The sequence below is a fragment of the Alexandromys fortis genome, unplaced genomic scaffold, assembly GCF_014885135.2.
Source record: "Alexandromys fortis isolate MF-2015 unplaced genomic scaffold, M_Fortis_MF-2015_v1.1 scaffold_37, whole genome shotgun sequence".
Classification (NCBI taxonomy): Eukaryota; Metazoa; Chordata; class Mammalia; order Rodentia; family Cricetidae; genus Alexandromys; species Alexandromys fortis.
The window spans coordinates 12,471,502-12,495,558 of NW_026067914.1; the positions used below are offsets into that span (position 1 = coordinate 12,471,502).

At 35.2% G+C, this 24,057-nt stretch overlaps 1 pseudogene; it reads right to left on the reverse strand.

The window, feature by feature from the left end:
* Positions 1–19,172: 19,172 nt before the first annotated feature.
* LOC126499654 (TIMELESS-interacting protein-like) lies at positions 19,173–19,896 on the reverse strand (annotated as a pseudogene).
* Positions 19,897–24,057: the final 4,161 nt, after the last annotated feature.

Genomic DNA, 24,057 nt, shown 5'->3' on the forward strand with positions numbered 1-24,057 from the left:
TTATACACCTGCAAAAAATGATTAAAAGAAAAGGAATGGAGTGCTTAATAATCTGAGTAAGATAACACAAACCGAAAGACAAACATCAAATATTCTCTTGAATATGAGAATATACTTTAAATTCTTGTGTGTGCGTGCGTGTGTGTGTGTGTTTAAATTGAAATTCCAATAAAAGTCAGGGAACTAATGAGGGACCATGAGAAAAGAAAAGAATTACAAGAGAAAAAAATCAGAAGAAAATGTTTTCTGAAGAGAGAAAGGGAAGAAATGATAAACTTGTGTGGGTTGTAGTTTGTGAGGGCAGGGTAGAAACGTGAGTCTGAGGGAAAGTCCCTGACAACGAAGAACTTTTTAAAACACCATGAGAAAACTTGCTTCTAAAACATGTGTATGCACACACCAGCAGAGTTCCATTGTTTGGCAGATTTACAGATGTTCTAAATATAAACAATATTTGTTTTATTGCTTGTTAAACTATTCTGTCCATTTTCCTCAGGGAGCATGGGTGTAGCTGTTGCCAGTTGAAGTTCCAGGATTTAGGCAAGCTAATCAAAGGCTTAAAGAAGCATAGACACAGAGCCAACAAGGAAGATATTTGAGTGAAAAACAAAACAAAACAAACAAACAAACAAAAAAAAAAAAAACAGAAGCAGTTGCAGATAGATTCAATGTAAGAGAATGGGAGGCTTAGGCAGGAAGAATAACAAGTCAGAGGCCTTCCCACTTTCTTTCTTCACAGTCTGGAAGGAAGAAGCAGCTAATACCCATGGAAGGAACTGAAAGTATCATCTTTTTAATGCATATGTTACCTTTAATGTAAACTTGAAGAATCTATCATTCTCTGAACTTTGCTTGTCATAATTTTGAACATTAGAATACCATCATGCATATGCATAAGTTAGGAAAATTCTCTGACAGGTCACTTCAAGGCCAGACTGGAAAAGTTGAACTTGGTTATTTCTCTTTCTATCATAGAATACATGACACCAAACTACTTTTAGGTAGAAACATAGCAGCCTGAATTCGTACATACTCATATAGAGACATAAAAATGCTCAGACACATTATTAAAAATTAAAACCAATGCTTTAACAGATTTTTGAAAAAAAAATAGTGAAATCAGTAAAGCTAAGCCAAGACTTAGAAAAGACAGATAATAAACCCGTCATATTTTACTGGGACTAGACCCCAATCCCAGTGTGTTGTTTGTAAACACATGAAAGTAAAGACAACCCTAACTAAGATCCAATAGCGAGCGCGCGTGTGTACACACACACACACACACACACACACACACACTCAAACAGACACAAAACACACACAAAATATGGAAGAATGAAAATATAGAAGAAGACAAATCATGAGGTGGTTCGAGGACATGTAGAAAGAGATAAAGTAGAGAGAATAATAGAGTTACACAAAACAGAGAAGTCATGTATGAAATACTAGTTTTGTAAAATAAATGCATGAAGTATTATATAAAAAATGCACAAAATTCTAAAGTAGAGACAGTGATGTGTTTTTTTTTTACAAAGAAATGTAATGAGTTAGACATAATTGTGGCCATATTTAAAATCTGAAATTAGAGTGAAAGAAAAAGTCTGAATATCATGTTCCCTTCTAAATAAATTTTGTTTTCAAAATGTTTATACTGAAATGTATTTATATTCAGAAGCTTTTTTTCTGAAAAGAGTATATACTATAATTCATAAAAGAAGTAAATTTTATTTTTATGTACACCAGTGTCTGATCCTGAGGAATATCCAATGAGTGAATTCGATAAAGAGTGAATCTACTACATTCATGAATAAGGAGAAATTAACATATGAGAAGTTACGGTTTGGTTCGATCTTCCATGCCTAGCTCTATTCTACCCTATCACAGGCCAAAGAAACTTCTTTATTCATTAACCAATAAAAACAACCCATAGACAGAAGTACTGTGCACACCAAGTTTGGTGTTTTGTTGTAGTTTTTTTTTTCTTCTGGGGTGATATTGTATTTAGTTTTTGAAATTTTGAGCATTTTGATGTTATATTGCAATTTTGGTTTGTTTATTAAGAAAAAAAAGCTTAAAGATATATGGGAAGCCAGGAAGAGAGGAACTGGTTGAACCTGATGTTTTAAATATATTTAAATATAAAAATTGTAAGTAATAAAAAATAGTAAAAAAAATTAAAGAAAGTAAATTCAGCTTGAGATGTGATGGCTTATGCTTTTAATCCTAGCACTCAGGAGGCAGAGACAGGTGGATCTCCATGAGTTTGAGATGAGCCTAGTCTACAAAAGGAGTTACAGGATAGGCTCCAAAGCTACAGAGAAACCCTGTCTCATGAAGACAGAATGAATAAATAAATAAATAAATAAATAAACAAACTATTAATTAGTACAGATTATGTTTGGAAGAACTGTATTTTACTTTTCTTGTTTTCTTGCTGTATACTAAAGTTATACACAAATTCTGACTTTTAAAATATTTTCTTTATCTACATTTCGTTATGTAAGTTTGCAAGTCAAATATTCCCCTATGCTTATAAATCTATGCTTATTCATCTCTTTTACTAGAACATTAACTGAAACATAAAAATTATGGAAATTATGTCACAAATGTTTGGAGAACTAACTAACACTGTAAAGTTGAAAATATAATTCCAATTCTTGAGTTCTGTGGAAAAATTGTAAAATGAATTCTCCTAAGATTATATTTTACACCTCAGTTTCCCAATTCATAAAGCTACATTGTGTGCATTAAACCAACCTTTTCTATACACATACATTTGCTGAGATTGAAATTTATGAAATAAAACTCCCCAAATTTCTTCTTTCTATAATATTCCTAAAATTGCACTCATAATGATACTTTGAAATTGAAATCATAGATAAATACACAGTTGACTGACCTCAATTTTCTTTTCCTCCATCAGTCACTCAAATCTTGCACTTTGCTTTTAGAGAGTCAATGTGGAAATTAATTTTCTGCAGGTTTCTTTGTTTTAAAGCAGTTATACTCAAAGTACAGATATGCATCTTACCAGTTCATACAGACCAGGGAACCATTAGGCAATGTCAAATCTAAAGCTGATTTCTTTTCAGGACGGAATAAATGAGACTTTCTAAATCTGGATTTTATTTTATTTTTTGGTGTCTTTTCACTATGCTCATTGATTAAATTGGGACTTAGAGACTTTCCTCTCTTCCTGGTCAAGCATCGCTGGATTACTTTATATTAAGAGTGAAGACACGTGTATTCTTCCTTTATTTCTAGTTCTCTTAGGATGGGATTTAGGATTTTTTTCCAGTATATGCTTTCTTAACTTGATTAAACTTCTATGTCAGATTTAAAAAGACAATCAAGTCCAATTCAATGCAAACGGAAATAATATGGGTTTTATGTAAAAAAGTGCTGGAGAAGGTAGAAATATAAGGGTGCCTAAACTGGCCTTTCCCTGTAATCAGACTGGTGAATACCCTGCCATCATAAAACCTTCATCTAGTACTTGATGGAAACAGATGCAGAGATCCACAGCCAATCACCAGACTTAGCTATGAAAGTCCAGTGGAAGAGGTGGGGGATTCTATGGACAAGGGAGGTCAAGGTCATAAAGAGGAAACTCATGGAGACAGCTGACCCTATCTCATGGGAGTTCATAGACTCTAGACCAACAGCTGTGGAGCATGCAAGGGACTGAACTAGGCCCTCAGTATGTGGATGACAGTTGTGTAGATTGGTCTGTCTGATGGGCCCCTGGCAGTGAGACCAGGATCTATCCCTGGTGCATGAAGTGCCTTTTTGGAGCTCATTCTCTATAATGGGCTGCCTTGTTCAGCCTTGATGCAGTGGGGATGGGCTTGGTCCTGCCTCAACGTTATCTGCCAGGCTATGTTGAGTCCTCATGGGAGGCCTTATTCTTTCTGAGGAGTGAATGGGAGTATGTTTTGGGTAGAATCGAAGTCGGAATGGGAAGAGGCAAGGGAGGGGAACTGTAGTTGGTATGCAAAATGAATGAAATATTTTAAAATATATCTATACTGTAAATAGGATTTTATCCAACAGCTGGACAACACTATACTTACAAATGACTCTGAGAACAACAGAAAAAATTCAGAATTAATGTTTCAACAATACTTTCCTTATCTCTCTTTTTGGACTACGTAGCTTCTATATAAAATTTGTGCATTGCCATTTGTATATGAGTCTATCTATTATGAGTATCTGCTCTTGTTAATTGTATGAATAGGAAGCGTGTACATAAATATCAGGGTTTTGCTACTTACTGTTTTGGGTCTTTATTTTCTCTGCTTTTTTAATCTGATTCTTTCTAATTAAGTAACTTCCCTGTTAATTAGGTTTTTTTTTCTTTTTAAAGTTCCAAACATATACCTGAAGTACAATATTTATTATTTGATATTGTAACTTTAATATAAAGTAAAAACAGCATTGATACCATCATGAAAATGCACAGCCCTTGTCTTAGTTACAGTTCTATTGCAGTGATAGCAAACCATAATCAAGACAACTTCTAAAAGGAAACATTTACTTGAGACATGCTTAGAGTTTCAGTGGGTTAGTAGAATACCATCATGATTGGGAATTTGGTCTGTTGGCAGACAGGCTGGCATGGTGTTGGAGCAGTACCTGAGAACTTTGCTTTCTCATCCTCCAGCAGCAGGGAAGAGAAAGAGGGTGACTGGGCCAGGCACAGGCTTTGGAAACTTAAATACCACCCTGAGCTGAAGACCACTCTGACAAGGCCATACTTCTTAATCCTTTCCAAACAGTTCCAGTAACTGGGCAATGAGCATTTAAATAAATTATCCTATGGGTGCCAGTCTCATTCGAAAAACCAAACTCCTCAAATTTTTTCATTCAACTCATCCTTTAAACACCAGTAGATTATATACTAAAACCATTTCAAAAGCTACTCTTGGAAGCTATTGCCCAAAGATTGATCAACGGATATTGAGCTCTAATCAGACAGAAGTAAGAATGACTGCAATAATAGTATATATTGAAGTGAATATACTTTATAAAAATATTTGCTATATTAAAAAACAGTAACATGATCTGATTTGAAACTTTAACCCTAAAGAAAAGATAAATGTAACCTAATTCAACCAGTAAACATGAATACATACACCAAAATATTACATGGTGGCCTTAAACACTTTTATGATGTCTTATATTAACACACAATTTCCGAAGACAAGAGCCAATGGGTTAATAAGAAAAAGAGTTTTATTTTCACTTAAGAATTATAGTTTAAGCTGGGAGATGTTATGCCCACCCACTGAGACAGTGGGGCTGATCTATTGGGAACTCACCAAAGCCAGCTGGACTGTGACTGAAACAGTATGGGATAAAACCGGACTCTCTGATCACGGCGAACAATGAGGACTGATGAGAAGCCAAGGTCAATGACAAGGGGTTTTGATCCTACTTCATGTTCTGGCTTGGTGGGAGCCTAGCCAGTTTGGACGTTCACCTTCCTAGACATGGACGGAGAGGGGAGGACCTTGGACTTTCCACAGGGCAGGGAACCATGACTGCTCTTTGGATAGGAGAGGGGGGGGGAGAGGAGTGGGGGGAGGGGGAGAAGAGAGGGGGGAGGGGAGAAGAGTGGGGGGGGGGGGGGGAAGTGGGAGGCTGGGAGGAGGCGGAAACTTTTTTTTCTTATTCTCAATAAAAAAAAAGAAAAAAAAGAATTATAGTTTAAAATGTGATAAATAGTATTTATCATCATTCTAATTGAAACAGCCAAAATGTCAAGTTAAAAGCAATAATTTTCACAAATTTTTATACTGAATATAGGCTAAGTGGAATGACATTTAAAGCTATTTTTCTTTGTATGTGCTTGCTTACTTTTATACAATCTTTTCTTGACATGTGCATTAGTTCTTTTTGATGGGGGAGGGCAAGCCAATACAAAGAAAAGCATACTCTTCAGCATAGACTTATTGCCATCCATGTGTCTGGCTTTCCTGTGTATCTAAGACAGAGCAACAGGCAATACTGACATTTTGGGCTTTTAATGGAGAGATATAAATGAAAGTTGAATGACAAACAATGAATATTTTATACAATATTCATTGGTTTAATAGCATCTATTATCACAATGTATCTATAAATTCAAGAAAAAAATAGTATGAACCTAAGAATTTTGTCTAATATAAAATTATATTCTGATTTATAATTAAATAAACATGATCAAAGATCTCACCATTAGAAAAATTTCAGTGAAAATTAAACACAACTTTGGCACTTTAGAAGTATTAAAAGTATGGCTTTTTATGGACAGGATATAAAGGAAGATTTTTCTCATGGAGTAGACTGCAGAACAAATTATCTTCTATATAATAACACAGTACCAGTCAGAACACAGAACACAAAATATGGACAGTAATGTGGGAGACATCACTGGCTAACACATTTCTTTGACCCAATAAAAGGAAAACAATCGCTATTTATCATCAGAAAACATCATTTTCTTTTTCTAAGATAACATTTTAGAAACCACATAAAGCCCTAGTTTCAAAACCCCACACCAGATATATCTTAATGTATACTTTAATCTTTTCAGTCCTGCTCCAAAAACAAAGATTTAATATCAAATTTAATCAAAGCTGGCAGACCAATTAATTTGAAATGATTTTTTCCTTTGGTAAAAAAATCTATATTTTACTATATAAAAATCTATAAATAATATTTAAATTTAGTGTCAATTTTTGACATTCAGAAATCTAGATTTATTCTCAACTTTCTGTGGAAATGCCGTATTGATTTCTACAGTAGCTGCACAAATTTGTACTCTCACCAGGAATGGAAGGGAGCTCCTTTTGTTCCATATCCTTGCCAGCATGAACTGTCACTTGTGTTATTGATCCTAGCCCTTCTGACAGGTGTTAAGATTGAATCTCAAAAAAGTTTGATTTTCATTTCCCTGGCTACGGATAGTGAATAGTGCTGATTACCTTGTTTCTCAGTATTTGCAATTCCTCTACTGATAATTCTCTATTTGAATCACATTTCAATTTGATTATATGTTTTCTGATATCTAATTTTTTTGAGTTCTTTATATATTTTGGATACTAACCTTTTATCAGAGGTAGATTTGTTTCAAGAAAAAAAAACTTTTCCCAAGGCTTATGCAGTTCTTACATCCTATTGACATTGTAGTCTGCCTTATAGGTTTTTTTCTGTTTAATGAGATCTAATGTATTAATGATTAATCTTAGCACCCTATCTACCCATTTTCTGTTCAGAAAGTTGTCTCCTGTGCCAATGTTTTCAAGGAGTTTTTTCCATTTCTTCATTATCAGGTTCAGTGTATCTGGTTTAATGTTGTTGATTTTTAAAGTGTGATGTATTTGTTTTGCCTATTTTCCTTTCCTATTCAGCTGGTATGGTCACAAGGAATGTCTGCTGGTGTTGGAAGATCAGTAACTAGGATAAGATGTGGGAACAAAATTGAACGAGAAGTTATTTGTGGTTAGTTAGGGATGAGGCCAAAGAGTAAATGGAGAACACAGGAGATTTCCAGGGGCAGATCTGAGGATGAGATTGAGTATTGTATCCTAGGAGCAGTAGGAGAGGCGTGGGTCTGTCTTCAGCTTACATGTGGCCCTGGGAAAAGCTACCCTTGAGCAAACAACGTGTGTCTTCTTGAGTTTGGGTGTTCGATAATGGGACAATTTGAGAAATGAAGGTTAGGACAGGATAGATTTTGGGATTCACAGAATTAAGAGCTACCTAGCTAGCAATGCACTTAAGTGGTTGGCCAAGCAGTTATTTAATTAATATTGTTTCTGTATAATTATTTTGGGAGTCTGGGAAGCCAGAAAACAAACAATCTGCCTCCAACAACAAGGCACAGTGCCTCATAGTGAGCTTGACAGAAGCTTAGTTTACACAATGTAAACCAGTCTATTCAGGACTACATAGTAAGAGCCTCCGTTACATTTTATAAGAGGAAAAGCAGGGTCATGTTAGGTATTGCAAGGTTGATATATTTTATCATATTTTTTTTTGCATGGGACTGGATTGTGGTTGTCAGCATTTATCCTGATGCCTCAGACCATCTGTAGCTCCAGCACCAGAAAAACTATCACCCATTTGTGGCTTCTGATAACACCATACTCACTGGCATGCAGTTCTATACAGATCTATAGAGAAAGACATAGAGAAATGTTAAGAGAGTCAGGGAAATGCCAACTACAAGGAATCATTGTCTTCAGGACACAACTAGAAAGCTGCACTTATCAGTCCATAGTGATTGTGACAGCATGTAAAAGACCCATGCAAGCTTAACCCAGACCTAATTCCAAAATAGAGAGCAGAACTGGGCAGGAACTTCTACTGCAGCAAAAGAGATTTTGTTAGATGACAGATCCAATAAGAAGGAGAGTCAGTTATCCTCAAGATGATAGCTCCTGGTTGAAGTCCATTCATAAAAATATATCTGAAGCTCAAACTTGTCTTTTGATTGATGTTAAAAAAAATAAAGGACAGAAATCTAGGTAGGTACATAAGTGTTAGCAGATATGGAAGGAGATGGAGGAGAGAAATGAATATGATAAAAATACATTGTAATTTTTTAAAAAAGAACTAATAATTTTAAATGAAAATCTATAATATATGTTTTGATTTTTAACATGATATATAATATAATACATAATTAAATATTATATATACATAATTTAGAAAAATTCTTATGCCCAAAAAAAGTGAAAATATAAAGACTAATGTTAACACAGTAAATAAATATCAAAGAACACTGATTTAAAGAAAAAAAAAACAATACAAACAGTAGTAAAATTTGTAGGACAATAATGTCTAACTAGTGCATTTATAACATTATAATCTGGATTCTATGCCAGTTGTTCAGCCCCACCATGCCCTAATCTAAGTAAATAACTAACATCACTAAATAAAGCTAAATAATACCTTCATCTCCCTAGATGCTAAGAGTAGTCGTGGCATCCAGTTCTTAGTGGACCCTAATATTGGAGGAAGCTGCATATTGGTCCCTGGCTGCTCAGCCCCAAAATAATTAGATAGAAGCTACATTATTTAAATCACTGCTTGGCCCATTAGCTCTAGCTTCTTATTGGCTAACTCTTACATCTTAATTTAACCCATCTCCATTATTCTGTACATCCCCACTTTGCTGTGGCTTACCAGGTAAAGTTCCCAGCATCTGTCTCAGGAGGGCTCCTTGGCTACTTTCTGACTCTGCCCTTCTTTCTCCCAGCATTCAGTCCAATCCTCCTCTCCTAGCTCTGCTCCATCCCACCTTGCTCTGCTGTAGGCAGTTATTTATTCATTAATGTTAATCACAGCATACAGAGGGAAATCCCATATCATGTTCCCACACTTATTTCAATGACTTACAGATTGAAAAACAGGATATAATGTATTATTGAGAGTATTTTCTAAAGCATACATTATGTTTATGATAGACACAATATATTTTACAAGATTTCTACTAGTTACCACTAAGGTACGCGCACCAGTATTCCTATTGTTTTTGTGCCATGTTACTCATTCTTGTGGTCCATAAGTATCATTGCTGGGTAGGAATGTTGTTGCTCATTGTTTGGCTCAAAAGCATCATTGCTGGATCAGACTGCCATTTGATTCCCTCCGTTGGAAGCATGTATAGCACTTTCTAGTACCAGGAAAGCTAGTTCTCAGAGAAGGGGTTGTCAGAACAGTTCCAGCTCACAGGTCTCTACGCTGTTTATAAAGTTTATACTTTCTTCATCAATAGGAATTTATCTTCCAACTATGGGGGAAAACCAAGGCCAATATCATGTAGTGTTTGGAGAACCTCTTGGACAATCTTGATCATTTCAAAAGATTTTTACAAGAGTTCCAAATATTACATAGGAAACAAACTTAGTGTCCTGCAAACACTTTTATCTATTGGGCCATCTTTCCATCTCAACACACACATACAAAACAATAACTAATATGTATAAATATATGTATCTATCTATCTATCTATCTATCTATCTATCTATCTATCTATATCTATATATATGCAATAGCATGCAAATGTGGATATGGTTATATACAAACAATAGCAGTTAATAGAAAGAGATCATTAATTAGATAAAAAGGGTAGAATGTTATATGAGCGGGACTTCATGAAGAAAAGCAGGGAGAAATATAATTATATTATGATTTCAAAAAAAGCATAAAAAAGAGTCAGGATAAAACACCGGGTACTTCTTAATGTGTCAAGATTTGATTTTAGTTTCTGTTATCACATACTCATTATTTACATAGATATATAAGAAAACAATCATCTGACAGAAACCATTCTCTTTCTCTCCACATTTTCCTTTCCTCCCCTTCACTTCTTCCTCCCCCTCTCTCTGCTAAAGTATCATAACACCTACAGATGACAGCAAGAATTTTTATTTCAATGCACCAAACATTTAAATAACAATNTTTGTTTGTTTTTTCGAGACAGGGTTTCTCTGTGGTTTTGGAGCCTGTCCTGGAACTAGCTCTTATAGACCAGGCTAGTCTCGAACTCACAGAGATCTGCCTGCCTCTGCCTCCCGAGTGCTGGGATTAAAGGCGTGCACCACCACCGCCCGGCTTGAAAAACTATATTTTTGATCTGCAGAAAGATGATTATCATCAATGGCCGTTTTGCGTTCATCATGTTTACCTTATGAAAATAACTGAATATTTACTGGTAGTGGAAACAAATGACCAATAGAAGACCCACAAAATTTTTGGGAAGTTGATGAATACAAAGGCAGGCCATTAAGTGAAGAAGAAAGAAGAAGCACTATTTTCTTATTAAAAAATACAAAGAATGTGATAAAATCTAGGCAGTATCTACTACAATGATCAAAAAAAAATAACTCAGCAGTGGTCAAGTAAATATTTGTTTTGTAATTTGTTGTTTTGATAGCTATTCATTAAATTACACAATAGTAATTTGTCGCACAGTCAATTTTAATTAAAACATCTGTTCGCACTCCAAGGTATGCTGTGAAAGATTAGCTTGCTCTCATGGCTTTTGTGTGAGGATATTTTTAAATTGAAGAAGCTCATTAGGCATAGCAGCATCCTAATTTGTTCGCATTAATTAATACCTATCAAAAATTCAAAATGAGCTGAACATGAGCAGTAATACCAAGAGATCAAGTGACTAGGTGTGGACACCTCCCATCACCAGCCTTTTTATCCTTGTATAATTTTCTTAAGAGATTCTGGTGTCTTAAGTTTTGCCAAAAAAGAATTGAAACAAGTAATATTTTAATATTCTCAAATGATTTTTAGAGCTCTCTCATAGAGACAAGGGTATTTTTATGTCAGTTATAATTTCACATGTTAAAATAATGTTTTCATAGATAAACTGTTATTAACCAGAAGAGTAACCATCACTACTACGAAAATAAAATGTGTTTTTTTTTTTTTTCTGTAGAGAAAATGTGGAACCTAGAGTGGGGGTTGGGTTGATACTTTCCATTGTGTGAAGTAATCCAGAGGATTGTTCTGCACTCAGAATTTTATGACAAAGGTCTATGAGGCTTTCTTATTTCTTGGGCATTTTGTATTCTTGGGTAGAAGGTGTGAGAGAAGAAAGTTGTTTGTTTGAATCTCTCTTGTTTACTTACCTTTTCAGTTTGAAACCTTGGCACCAGCCTTCACTGCGAGTATCTTGCTCTGTCCCTTTGTTGTGTAGTTTAGGAACTAAGTCCAAAGCAAAGGTCTTTTGTAATTTTTAACACTGTCATTAGTTCCAGGTCTTTAAAATAGCTCTGAAATTATCAAAGCAATGACTATGTTGTGAATCATAACAAGAATACATATACCTCATTTATATATTTACCCCATTTATATACTTAACTTATATATTTGCCTCATTTAATGAAAGTGTAAAGCTTTACCTCATTTTATTTATTTAAGATGCTTTCTGTAAGTTTTTACCATTCTCATTTAATAATTGGCTACCTGCTTGAAGATGATTCGGAAATTATACCAAAATTATTTAGGAAGAAAATATACTCACAATTAGGAGATATACAAATTTAAATTTCTAAACTCCATGCACTATTGAAGGAGTAATTTTGAGCTGACAAAGTTTGAGTCCTGTCATTAAAACATTAATTTATGTGCAATGTGTAAATTTATAGTTAAAGTTTTAGATATAAATAAATTTTAACCTAATTTTTATATAAGGATGCTATCTCCCATCGTTAGGTGTATGTGATTTTATTTCAAATACATAACTCGATCACAATTATTTATATTCAGAACTGTGAGCAATATCTGAAAATTAATATGCAATCAATACATAGATAGCTAGATGATGACTGCATCTTACATAAAATCATCAAAAATGAAAATAAACACCTTGACTATTTTAGAACTTGTTTTATGCAGGTGCAGTTTCAATGGGAATGGCATATAATGTGTATATCAATCTGGGGTAGACTCTATCACCCTTGGTCATATCAGGCCATATGTGCGTTAGATTTTAGATGTGTGTCAACAATGTTGACTGCCACAGCCTATCAGGTTTGGGGAATGAGTGGACTTGGATGACTGGAAAAACAAGGAAAAGCACAGAAAAGATGGAATTTAATGGTCCATGTCCATGTCAAAGTCTCAACAGCAATAGCCCAGAAACTTGATGCCTTCATTATATATAGCATGACTGAAGAGGAGGGTTGAATAATCTCAGCAGAAGGTCCAGGAAGTGGAACAATCTCTAGCTTCAGCCATCTGGAGAGACAAAAATTCACACTGTATTTTCTACTTGTAATGGTTTTAGATAAAGGTTGTGTTTTTATCAACATCTATACACGAACCAAGGAAATATTCTGAAAATTTCCTGAGCTTGACACAAGGGAAAACCTTGGTGTCTTCATGGATCTAAGGTACTGACATTGTTATCATGAGAGTGTTCATGGTATCCACATAGAGCAGCAGTGTTCAATTCAATCACCTTGTTTTATTTTTAACATTTATTTCATTGTACTTTGACTAGTACAGAAATTCACAAGTGGTCAATGAACAGAAAATAGAGGATTTGGCATCTCTCTAATTGATTCATCTGTAAGAAAACCCATACATACCTACAATGTAAGGTACATCCTAAAAGAGGGGTGGAAATATTTTAATAGACAGGGTATCAGGATGTCTGACAATACATAATTTATATAGGATAGGGGAACATTCATGAAATCTTATTAACACATTCAGCTAAACAAGACACATGCAAATAAAATACCTATTAGCACCCATATATTGTGAATAATCTTACAAGTTTCCACTCCTAGATGAAGAGCTACAAGCAACTAATGGACATTGGGAGAGGGAAAATAAATCTTCTGTAGTGGCAAGACCCTTCTTAAGTCATCCAAGCCCATGTGGCCATCAAAAAAACATATAAAATTAAGAAGGCTGAATAAACTCATCCAAACAAGTTCCAGCATGTCTATCTGTGGTGGTGGGTCCATGGCGTCTCTCACTCTGCCCTTCTTTCTCCCAATATACAGTTCTGTCTTCCCTGCCTACCTACGTTCTGCCCTATCAACGGACTCAACGCAGTTTCTTTATGAACCAAGGAAAGCAACACGAAGACAGAAGGATCTCCTACATAATTATTAGAATATAAGTGTATCATAATACAATCCACAATATTATTTTCATATTTAAGGATTTTTAATCTAAAATTAGTTGTAGCTTTAAATTTCTATCTATTCCTGAGTAGTCCTCCACAATTTTCCAACTCCTTTGTTTTTATAAAGCAAGCAACATATTTATGTTTTGCCCACTTTTGGTATACAGAGTAGTTCCATTATCATCAATAAAGTTGTGGTTTCCTTAAGAGCTAATTTTTTTAAATGAATTAGTATAAAAGAAGAAAATAAATGTCATTTCTAATGGCATATACTTTCTATACAGCACTTAGGATATAGGGTCAGGAGGGACAGGAGGATGTCAAGGTTACCCATGCCTATAGTATGAGTTTGCAGGCAACTGGTGCTACATTAGAACCTGCTAATATATTTATTTTCATCCAAACACATATGCATACAGGTTATTTAAATAATTTGAGAGAAATATTCAAAAGGCATAATATATAATTGCATAATATAAAACTATATATTATATACTATATATGTATATTGTACTGAGGAAACTAAGCAAAGCCAACATAATTTTTAAACCTAGTATTTATATTGAAGTAAAATGTAATGTTGAAGTCTACATAACCAACAAATTTAATAATTTTATTAATCAAATTTATTGACTGTATGGCTTTGAAAAATAAAAGGTAAGTCCAATACAGAGTGTACAGATTTTCTACTATGAAGTATTTGGGATACATTGTTATGCTTCATCTTTAAGAAGCTGTTGACCCAACTCCAAAAGAACTGTATCAGACTTTAGCTCAGTAAGTGAATCTAATGTGAAGAGTTTCTGTGAGTTTGTTCATCTCAGCAGAAATCTATACTAGGCAGCAATGCAGAGCTGGGAAAGCGCAGCACATCACTTAACACAATTCAATCTCTTAGACTTGCCTTAAATGGAAGATGAATTACCTTTCTAGAGTAAATTCCTCTTAGGGTTTCAGGTCAATAAAATCCAAAATTCACGTAATGATTTATGTATCTAAACTTCTGAAGTTTTAATAAAAAGATATCAAATATATTAATTCTAAAAACTGAAAATCTCTAAGTATAGACTGCTAGGCACACAGGCATTTAGCTTGAGTGAACACATTTTTAAAATAATGAATATCAGAAATAAGGTCAATGGCGTCAAAGGAGAGGATTTCAGAGATGCTCTGGTTGTGCAGAGGGCTGCCCTAAATTGTTGACTCACCTGCGGTCTTTAAAATATAGAAGCATCCAGTGCACTCTGCTTTCTAGCTCTATTTTATGAAAATCATCAGAACATCTACAGCCAAAATACGTCTGTGATTACAAAACTGTATGTAGTCGCTACAGAACCTGAGATGAAAGAACACCATCTTTTCTTCTAAATTCCTTCTTTTGGGTGATAGTATCTTCCTGAAATAAAGGATACTTACTTTTAATTGTTGACCTTCAACTTTCTCAGAAGTATTGGCTGTCACAAAATATTATAATATTAACAAATTCAACCACAATGATTATGTGATTTAATGGTACAGCCTAATGTTATTTATAAGACATTTACATTGTCTACTTATTAAACTAATTTTAATTAGATATGTAATTTAAATTTGAACATTGGAACCTAATAGAATTTTATTGAATATTATAAATTATCCTGGACAGTTTTTAGTATCAATTTTCTTAATAAAATATTAACATACTTGTACTGTGCCTCTTACTATAAATATATACTAATTATCTAGGTTTTTTATATACCCCATGAAATAAAAATAAAAATATGTTAAACATATTAAGTAAATGATTAATATGGTCAGTTTCATTTTAAATAACGTCAGATATCCAATTTTCCATGGTGAACAATAGATAGCTGAAAAGTAGAATTTAGCATGTTCTAGATCGATTTTCTACCTGTGTTCAGTGAAATAGTCTATGCTTGAAGATCAATGCAAAAGTAAAATGCTCTCTTATGCTCCTTGCCTCTATCTCTCTCTGTGTCTTTCCTCTTTTACTCCCTTCCTTCCTCCTTTTTTTTTTTTTTTTTGCTCCACTCCTTATTTCTCTGCCTCCACTACAGGGAGTAGAACTCAAAACCATGAATATTATAAGCAAGTGCTATAACAATGGCCTCATTCCCCAGTACTTACATTAATGTGGAATACATAAAGATTAACAGATCAAACATACGAATCATTGTTTAGGAATAACTTTTCATGGTAGGCCATCAAAGTATACACTAACTTTGATAAGTTCTCAATTATTTGGTTATGACTTCTCCTAAACAATTGCCTCATTTTCTGTTGCTTGAGTGTTTCAGGACATATCCCAAGATATTCAGATTTCAAAGACCAACAACATCGCAGTCTTCTATTTTTTACAAGGAACAAATGTATTTGTCATTTTTTGAAATATAGAAACCNTTTTTAAATTTTTTTTTTTTTTTTTTTTTTTTTTTTTTTTTTTTTTTTTGCATGCTAGATAGGATATAACCAAAGCAGGCTTTGGGAAATGGAGAAGTTAGAGAAATGTTACGAAGATGTTGGGTATTAAATAACACTGCAAAGGATAGGTACCCAAAGTGTTTGGTCTCCTGTCTCTGAAAGGTCTTGAAGAATGGAAACCAATAGGCTTTGAAGGTTGAGGCAGGAATGTTAAATCGCAGAAGCAGAAGCAGTAGCCTTTAATGCAGGAGCAAATTCCCTGACTAGGAAAGAGGTACAGTTCCTTGGATCTGAAAGCAGTTGGGAACTTGAGCAAGTTTCCTACTTTCTGCAAGTCTCAGCTTTAGACCTGTCTTTGGCAAGTCTGAGAAATATTTTTCTTTTCCTTTTTTCCACAGTGACCACTGAGTGACAAACCTCAAGCCAGAACCAGGAGCCACCGAAAGACAGACTTTCTTAAACTCTGTGTTGGACCCTGTTATGTTGAGCCCAGACCCTGAGTGTCTGAGTGTGTGCATGCATATGATAAATCAAAATTAGATAAATGCCAACCAGACCTGAAGCTGTGATCTCAGTCAAGACTATTACGCTGCTCTAGTTCCCTTCTTCCTTTTGGTTTTCTTGTATTTGGAAAGAGCAAGAAGAAAAAAGCAGAAAACTGGGCTTTTCTAATTGCTGCACAGCTCCGAGTGTAACCTGGGATAAAGCAGCCTGCTGTGCTACAGGCTCATTTTTGGCTTGCAAAGCCATCATATGGAGCTACCAGGCTGAAAGTCCCCATGTCTGACCTACACAGTTGTCGCTGTGGGATGATCAATGCAGCCTGCTGCATTCAACAATTCTTGTGTGCGTTCTATGCCAACTGGGATTTCTGTGCTTAATATCCTTGTTGCCAAGGAAGTCACAGGGAAATAAGCATCTGGCTGTCACAAAGGCAGCAGTTTAGTTTGTGGGTGGGGATGCTTATTCAGTCCTGGGAGCAGGCTGTTAAATGGCCTCAGGAGCCAGGCTTTTGGCAGTCACCACTGTGAAAGATTGTTTGACTTCCTAGCCAGGGCTCTCCAATCCCGACTGCTACTGACATGAGCAGTCCTTTGTAGCCACCACCTAGGACTGTCCACAGGAGTCTCTCTCTCTCCTAATTGGCACAGAAATTGAGCACTTTTTGTCTAATTATGAATAGTTGACAATTTTATTTCTAGCACATGAAGATTGATGGGAAACCACTGCTAATTCTGTCAAAGAAATCTAAACATTTTGAATAAAAAGCAAAGTACTTATTAAGTACTATACTTATTAAGAATACCATATGCTAAACTAAAGCTTATGCACATTTGGAAAGCTTGTTTAACGTCAGTACAATGTATTTAAGAACAAGTAAACCCATTATATGCATCATCTGATAATAACTTTTCTCAGTCATAAAGGTCTGTATTGTATGTTGGTGTCAGCCCGTTTGCCAATTCACTAGCTATCTTTTGTGACAGCATATTAGAAGTAACAATAAGAGTATTTGGACCCAATTAATGATACATTAAACAGACCATTCTCTACTTTTGATGTTGCAGTAATTGAAGTTTTTCCAGCATCAAACTAGAAAAGCTGACATCTGTAACATCTTTTGTTGTGATTGACATTGCAGTCTCTATGTTAGTTGAAACAGACAGTGTTCACGAAATTGCTGTGCCCATTGTGAGAGTATCTTCTCTTCTAATAACTGAACCAACACTTAACCCTAAAATCATCATTCTTCCTGTAGAAATAATTTCTTTTTCAATTTTTACTTTTTTTGTTGTTGTTGAAGTTCTAGCCTAGATTCTAAAATCTAGTATGAATTCTCTCAGGGGAGAAAAACTGAAAGTAAGATACGCACAAAGTCATCTGCATCAGCAGCAGCTTTCTTAGCATTGCCAACAATTGTAGTCACATATGGGAGGGCAGACTTCTATGTCTGATATATAAATCTTGGTCCCTAATCTGTAGTCCCTATATCCTTCAGGATTTGAGACATCATCTGGGCATCTGTGCAGGTTTCAGCATGCTCTATGGTGAAGAACTCATGCCAGACTTCATGAGAGAAGGTGAGCAAGCATCTCAAATTAAATCACCAGTGCTAATGTATTTCAGCCCTGATCTTTTTTATTCTTAATTTTATTGAGCTCTACATCTTTCTCTGCTCCCCTCCCTTTCAATATTCTCGCATAGTACCCATGCTCCCAATTCACTTAGGAGATATTATCTACTTACTATGTATATTAGATCCATATATGTCTCTCTTAGGGTCCTCTTTCTTTGTTTATGTTCTCTGGGATTATGATTTGTAGTGTGGTTTTCTTTGCTTAATGTTTAAACAGCACTTATGAGTGAGAACATATCATAATTGTCTTCATGAATCTGGCTTACCTCACTCTATATATTTTCTATCTCCAACCATTTGCCTTCATATTTCAAGATGTCATTATTTTTTTCTGCCGTGTAGTACTCCATTGAGTAAGTGTACCACATTTTCCTTATCCGTTCTTTTGTTGAGGGGCACTTAGGTTGTTTCCAGGCTCTGGTTATGACAAACAAAGCTGCTATGAACATAGTTGAGCACATGTCCATGTGGTATGCTTGAGCATCCTTTGGCTATATACCCAAAAGAGGTATTGCTGGGTCTTGAGGCAGGTTGTTTCCTAATTTTCTGAGAAATTGCCATATTAATATTCTAAGGAGTGGTACCAGCTTGCACTCCCACTAACAATGCAGGAGTGTTCCCTTTACTCCACAACCTCTCCAGCATAAGTTGTCATCACTGTTTTTGATCTTGGCCATTCTTACAGGTGTAAAATGGAATCTCAAAATAGTTTTTATTTACATTTCTCTGATGACTAAGAATATTGAGTATTTCCTTAGGTGTCCTTCAGCCACTTTAGATTCCTCTGTTGAGAGTTCTCTGTTTAGGTCTGTACTCCATTTTTTTTAAATAAATAGTCATTGTATTTTAAGCAGGAATCCATAGAAGTTTTATGACTTAGACTTATACAAAGTAGAAAAATTTACAAATAACCCCAAACTCTGTAGGGTTCTGTGTGGAAGTCTGGCTACTTGGAACATTTCTGGGTTAGTCCAAGTTAGAGTGGTTCCTCTGCATCAAACTGTTCCTTTTCTTTTGTATTGGCAGAAGGAACATGTGGAGCATCTGCAGTGTCTGTGTTTAATCCATTTGAGTCTTCTTGATCCTCACCAGTACTGCTCTCTCCCACTGTCTGTGCCCAGGATGTACTCATTAACACACCATTTTCTAGGGACTGGCTTTTACTCAGTAGCTTTGCCTGCCTTCTTTCCAAGGCCAGTTGTTTATCCCACTCAGTCCTCTGTTGCTGCTCTTCTGTTAGACACCAACTGGATTCAGAAGCCAACTTCTTGCTGTCAGATGAGCTTGTCAAAAAGGGATCAAATCCAGCTGCGGTTGCATTGAGGTTATTAGTTTCTTCAACTTTATCATTATAGTTAACAAAATCTTCATGTACAATAGGGAGATAAAGTCATATTCATTTTAAATAGGTCTGAACCTCCTTGTTTATTTTCCAGGTTTTCAACTCTGTCAATAAAATCTTCAAATTGCAGTTTGGAGAATAGCCTATGTGCCCAGTGCTCCATGTGTCTGATTAGTGTTTTCAAGTCCTCAGCCTGAGTAAATGCCTCAATAAGACCAGGCTTGTAGGGTATTTTCTTAATTAGTAACTGATGTGAGATGGCCCAGCCCATTGTGGGTGGTGCCATCCCTGGGCAGAAGGTCCTAGGTTCTCATGACCTTTCCCGTTGAATTTTGTCTTATCAAACATGGTTTGCGCTGTCGGCCGTCAGGACGTTTGATGGAGAGGTTAGAGCAAGAAGAGAATGGCTTGTTTGAAATACCAGATTATGATCATGTAGACGATGATACTTTTCCTCCCTTCCCACCTCCAGCCTCTCCTGAGAGAGATCCTGCAGAAGCTGAACCTGATGAAGAATCAGGGAGTGGAGCACCTGTTCCTGTACCACCAAAGAGAACAGTTAAAAGGAATCTACCCAAGCTAGATGCTATTAGATTCACTTCAGAGAGAGGGCTTCCAGCCTTAAAACATATGTTTGATATGTACTCTATTTTTTAATGGGATTGTTTGTTCTTTTGATGACTAATTTTTTGAGTTCTTTATATATTTTGAAGATCAGACCTCTGTCTGACGTGGGGGTTGGTGAAGATCTTCTCCCATTCTGTAGGCTGCTATTTTGTCTTGCTGGCCATGTCCTTTGCTTTACAGACGCTTTTCAGTTTCAGGGGCTCCCATTTATTCATTGTTGCTCTCAGTGTCTGTGCTACTGCGGTTATATTTAGAAAGTAGTCTCCTGTGCGAGTGGGTTCAAATGTACTTCCCATTTTCTCTTCTGTGAGGTTCAGTGTGGCTGGCTTTATGTTGAGGTTTTCATTTGGACTTGAGTTTTGTGCATGGTGATAGATATGGATGTATTTTCATTCTTCTACATGTTGATACCCAGTTATGCCAGCACCACTTGTTAAATATGCTTCTTTTTTCCACTTGATATTTTAGCTTCTTTGTCAAAAACCAGGTGTTCAAAGATGTGTGGATTAATATCCAAGTCTTCTATTTGGTTCCATTGGTCCTCCTGTCTGTTCTTATGCCAATACCAGGCTGTTTTTAGTACTGTAGCTGTAGTAGAGTTTGAAGTCAGGATTGTGATACCTTCAGAAGTTCTTTTATTGTACAGGATTGTTTTGGCTATCCTGGGTTTTTCCTTTTCCATATGAAGTAGAATATCGTTCTTTCGAGGTCTGTAAAGATTTTTGCTGGGATTTTGATAGACATTGCAGTTAATCTGTAGATGACTTTTCATAAGATTGGCATTTTTTTCTATGTTAATTCTACCTACCTACGAGCATGGGAGATCTTTCCATTTTTGGCGACTTCTTCAATTTCCCTTTTCAAAGATTTAAAGTTCTTGTCATACAAGTCTTCCACTTGTTTGGTTAGAGTTACTCTGAGATATTTTATGCTATGTGTGGCTATTGTGAAGTGTGATGTTTCTTTGATTTTTTTTTTTGTCAGCCCATTTATCATCTTTGTAAAGGAGGGCTACTCACGTTTTTGAGTTCATCTTGTATTCTGCTACATTACAGAAAGTTGTTTATAAGTTGTAGGTGTTCCTTGATAGAATTTTTGGGGTTGCTTATATAAACTATCATATCACCAGCAAATAATGAGAGTTTAATTTCTTTTTTTTTCTGATTTGTATTTCTTTGATCTCCTTATGTTGTCTCATTGCTCTAGCTAGGCCCTCAAGAAATATATTGAATGGATATGGGGAAAATAGACAACCTTGTCTTGTTCCTGATTTCAGTGATATCCCTGTGAGCTTCTCTCCATTTAGTTTGATATTGGCTGATGGCTTGCTGCATATTGCTTTTATTATGTTTAGGTATGTTCCTTGTATCCATGCTCTCTCTAAGGCATTTACCTTGAAGGGATGTTGCATTTTCTCTAAAGCTTTTTCAGCATGTAATGAGATGATCATGTAGTATTTATTTTTCAGTTTGTTTATATGTTGGATTACGTTGACAGATTCTCATATGTTGAACCATCCCGGCATCTCTGGGATGAAGCTGACTTGATCATGGTGAATGATGGTCAGAACCATGTAGCAGAATACAAGATTAACTCAAAACAGTCAGTAGCCCTCCTTTATAAAGATGATAAATGTGTTCTTGATTCAATTTACCAGCATTTTATTTAGTATTTTTGCATCGATGTTAATGAGTGAGATTTGTCTGTAATTTTATTTTTTAGTAATGTCTTTCTGTGGTTTAAGTATCAGGGTAAATGTAGCCTCATAAAAACAGTTTGGCAATGTTCTTTCTGTTTCTATTGTGTGAAACAATTTGAGGAGTATTAGCATTAGTTCTTTTTTGAAAATCTAGTAGAATTCTGAACTGAAACCATCTGGTCCTGGGCTTTTTTTTTATAGGTCTATTTAATTTGGTCGTCTTAGTTTAACTTTGATAAGTGATATTTATCCAGAAAGTTGTCCATTTCCTTTAATAGTTCCAATTTTGTGAGGTACAAGTTTTCAAAATATGACCTGATGATTCTCTGTATTTCCTCTGATTTCCTCCTTTTCATTTCTGATTTTCTTAATTTGGATATTTTCTCTCTGTCTTTTGATTAGTTTGGATTAAGATTTGTCTATTTTGTTGATTTTTCTCAAAGAACCAAGTCATTGTCTCACTGATTTCTTTCTGTCAATTTCATTGATTTCAGTTCTCAATTTGATTATTTCCTTACATCTAGTTCTCTTAGGTGAGTTTGCTTCTTTTTGTATTCAAGTCTCCAAATGTTCGTTAATTCACTAGCATGGAATTTTTCTAGCTTCTTTATGTAGGCATTCAGTGCTATTAACTTGCCTCTTAACACTGCTTTCATTGTGTCCCATAAATTTGGGTTCGTTGTGTGGTCATTTTCATTAAATTTTAGGAAGTTTTAAATTTCTTGCTTTTTTTCTTCCTTGACCCATTTATGCTTCAGATAAGCATTGTTTAATTTCCATGTGTTTGTGGGCTTTCTGGAATTAATGTTGCTGCCGAGTTCTAATTTTAAGTCATGGTAATTAAATAAGATATATAGATTCTTCTATCCAATCATAGTCTTGATATTTTGAATGAGGATCCCTTGTCTGGGAGTTGGTTCTTAATTACAGTTAACTCAGTGTCTTATACATCAAGATAGTAGTTCTACTTGCTGTTATTTGACCACAAGAACTGTACCAATGTGTTATTTTAGTCAAGACAGTGAAAGATGAAGGAGAGACAAACAACTCAGACTGGGTGATTGAGTCTGTACTAGATGACTGACTCTGTTATTACCTTATTGATCCTGAGAGACTCCTCTGAGTTTTATGTTGTGAGGTGCATTTTCTCAGGTTTATCTGACTGAACTGTCCTCTCCTGGGCACTGAGCATGAGGTTAAATGTTAAACTGAAGTTTGTCTATAAATATGTCCTCAGTGATGTGCATCCAGCCAATTTGATTTACTAGGATGTAGGATTCTTCCTCACCAAAAGATGCAGATAGAGACATGCAGATAGAGGCATGGTTTCTTTGTTTAGAAACTGAACTGATCACTGGAAACTTTTTCTTAATGTTTTCCCTTGATGAGGGGGAAATCTTCACAAAAAATCCCAAGACAAGTTCTCAAAAGTGACAGTTTCCAGGTCTTGTTCTGGCTCATTTTCTTTAAAGTATAGTAATCAAGGGCGGAAAAACCTCTAATGCACAGGTATCAGTGGAGAAATCTCCAACACCACTGACAGAAGCACACAGAATCAACAATTGAAGAATTGCATTTATTGAGGGTTAGAACACACACACACACAGACACAGACACACAGACATAGACACAGACACACACACACACACACACACACATCAGAAACACAAAGAAAGAGATCCTCTGCAAAATTGAGGAAGCAAAAAAGAAAAAAAAATCCCTGTATCTGAAGTCTTAAGTATCAGCTACAAGCAAGTGTTTCTGTAAGCTATAAGGAAGTATGGAGAAGGTAATATTTATATTTGAACACATAATTACTATTTTTAAGTGAAAATATGGCAATTTAGTATAAAGGGGGGAAAGGAAAAATTAGTTTGGCTTCCTTGAATCATACTGTTTCCAAAACTGTAGTTTTCACATTTAATAAAATGGTTGATTGTCGATTCTAAGGAAATGTACTGACAGTAAAATAGGAGTTTTAGTTTTTAAATTATTGAGGAAGAATTCAAGTCAGTTATTATTTATTCCACAATAGAAAATAATTGACAGAGTAGAAATATAGAATTTATCCTGAATTGTATGGTTAGGTGACTAGAAAGACATCAACAATAATTATAACTCCACTGAGTGTTTCATATTGTCTGAACTAAATTTTTATTAATTGGATGTTCTTCCTTTTCAAT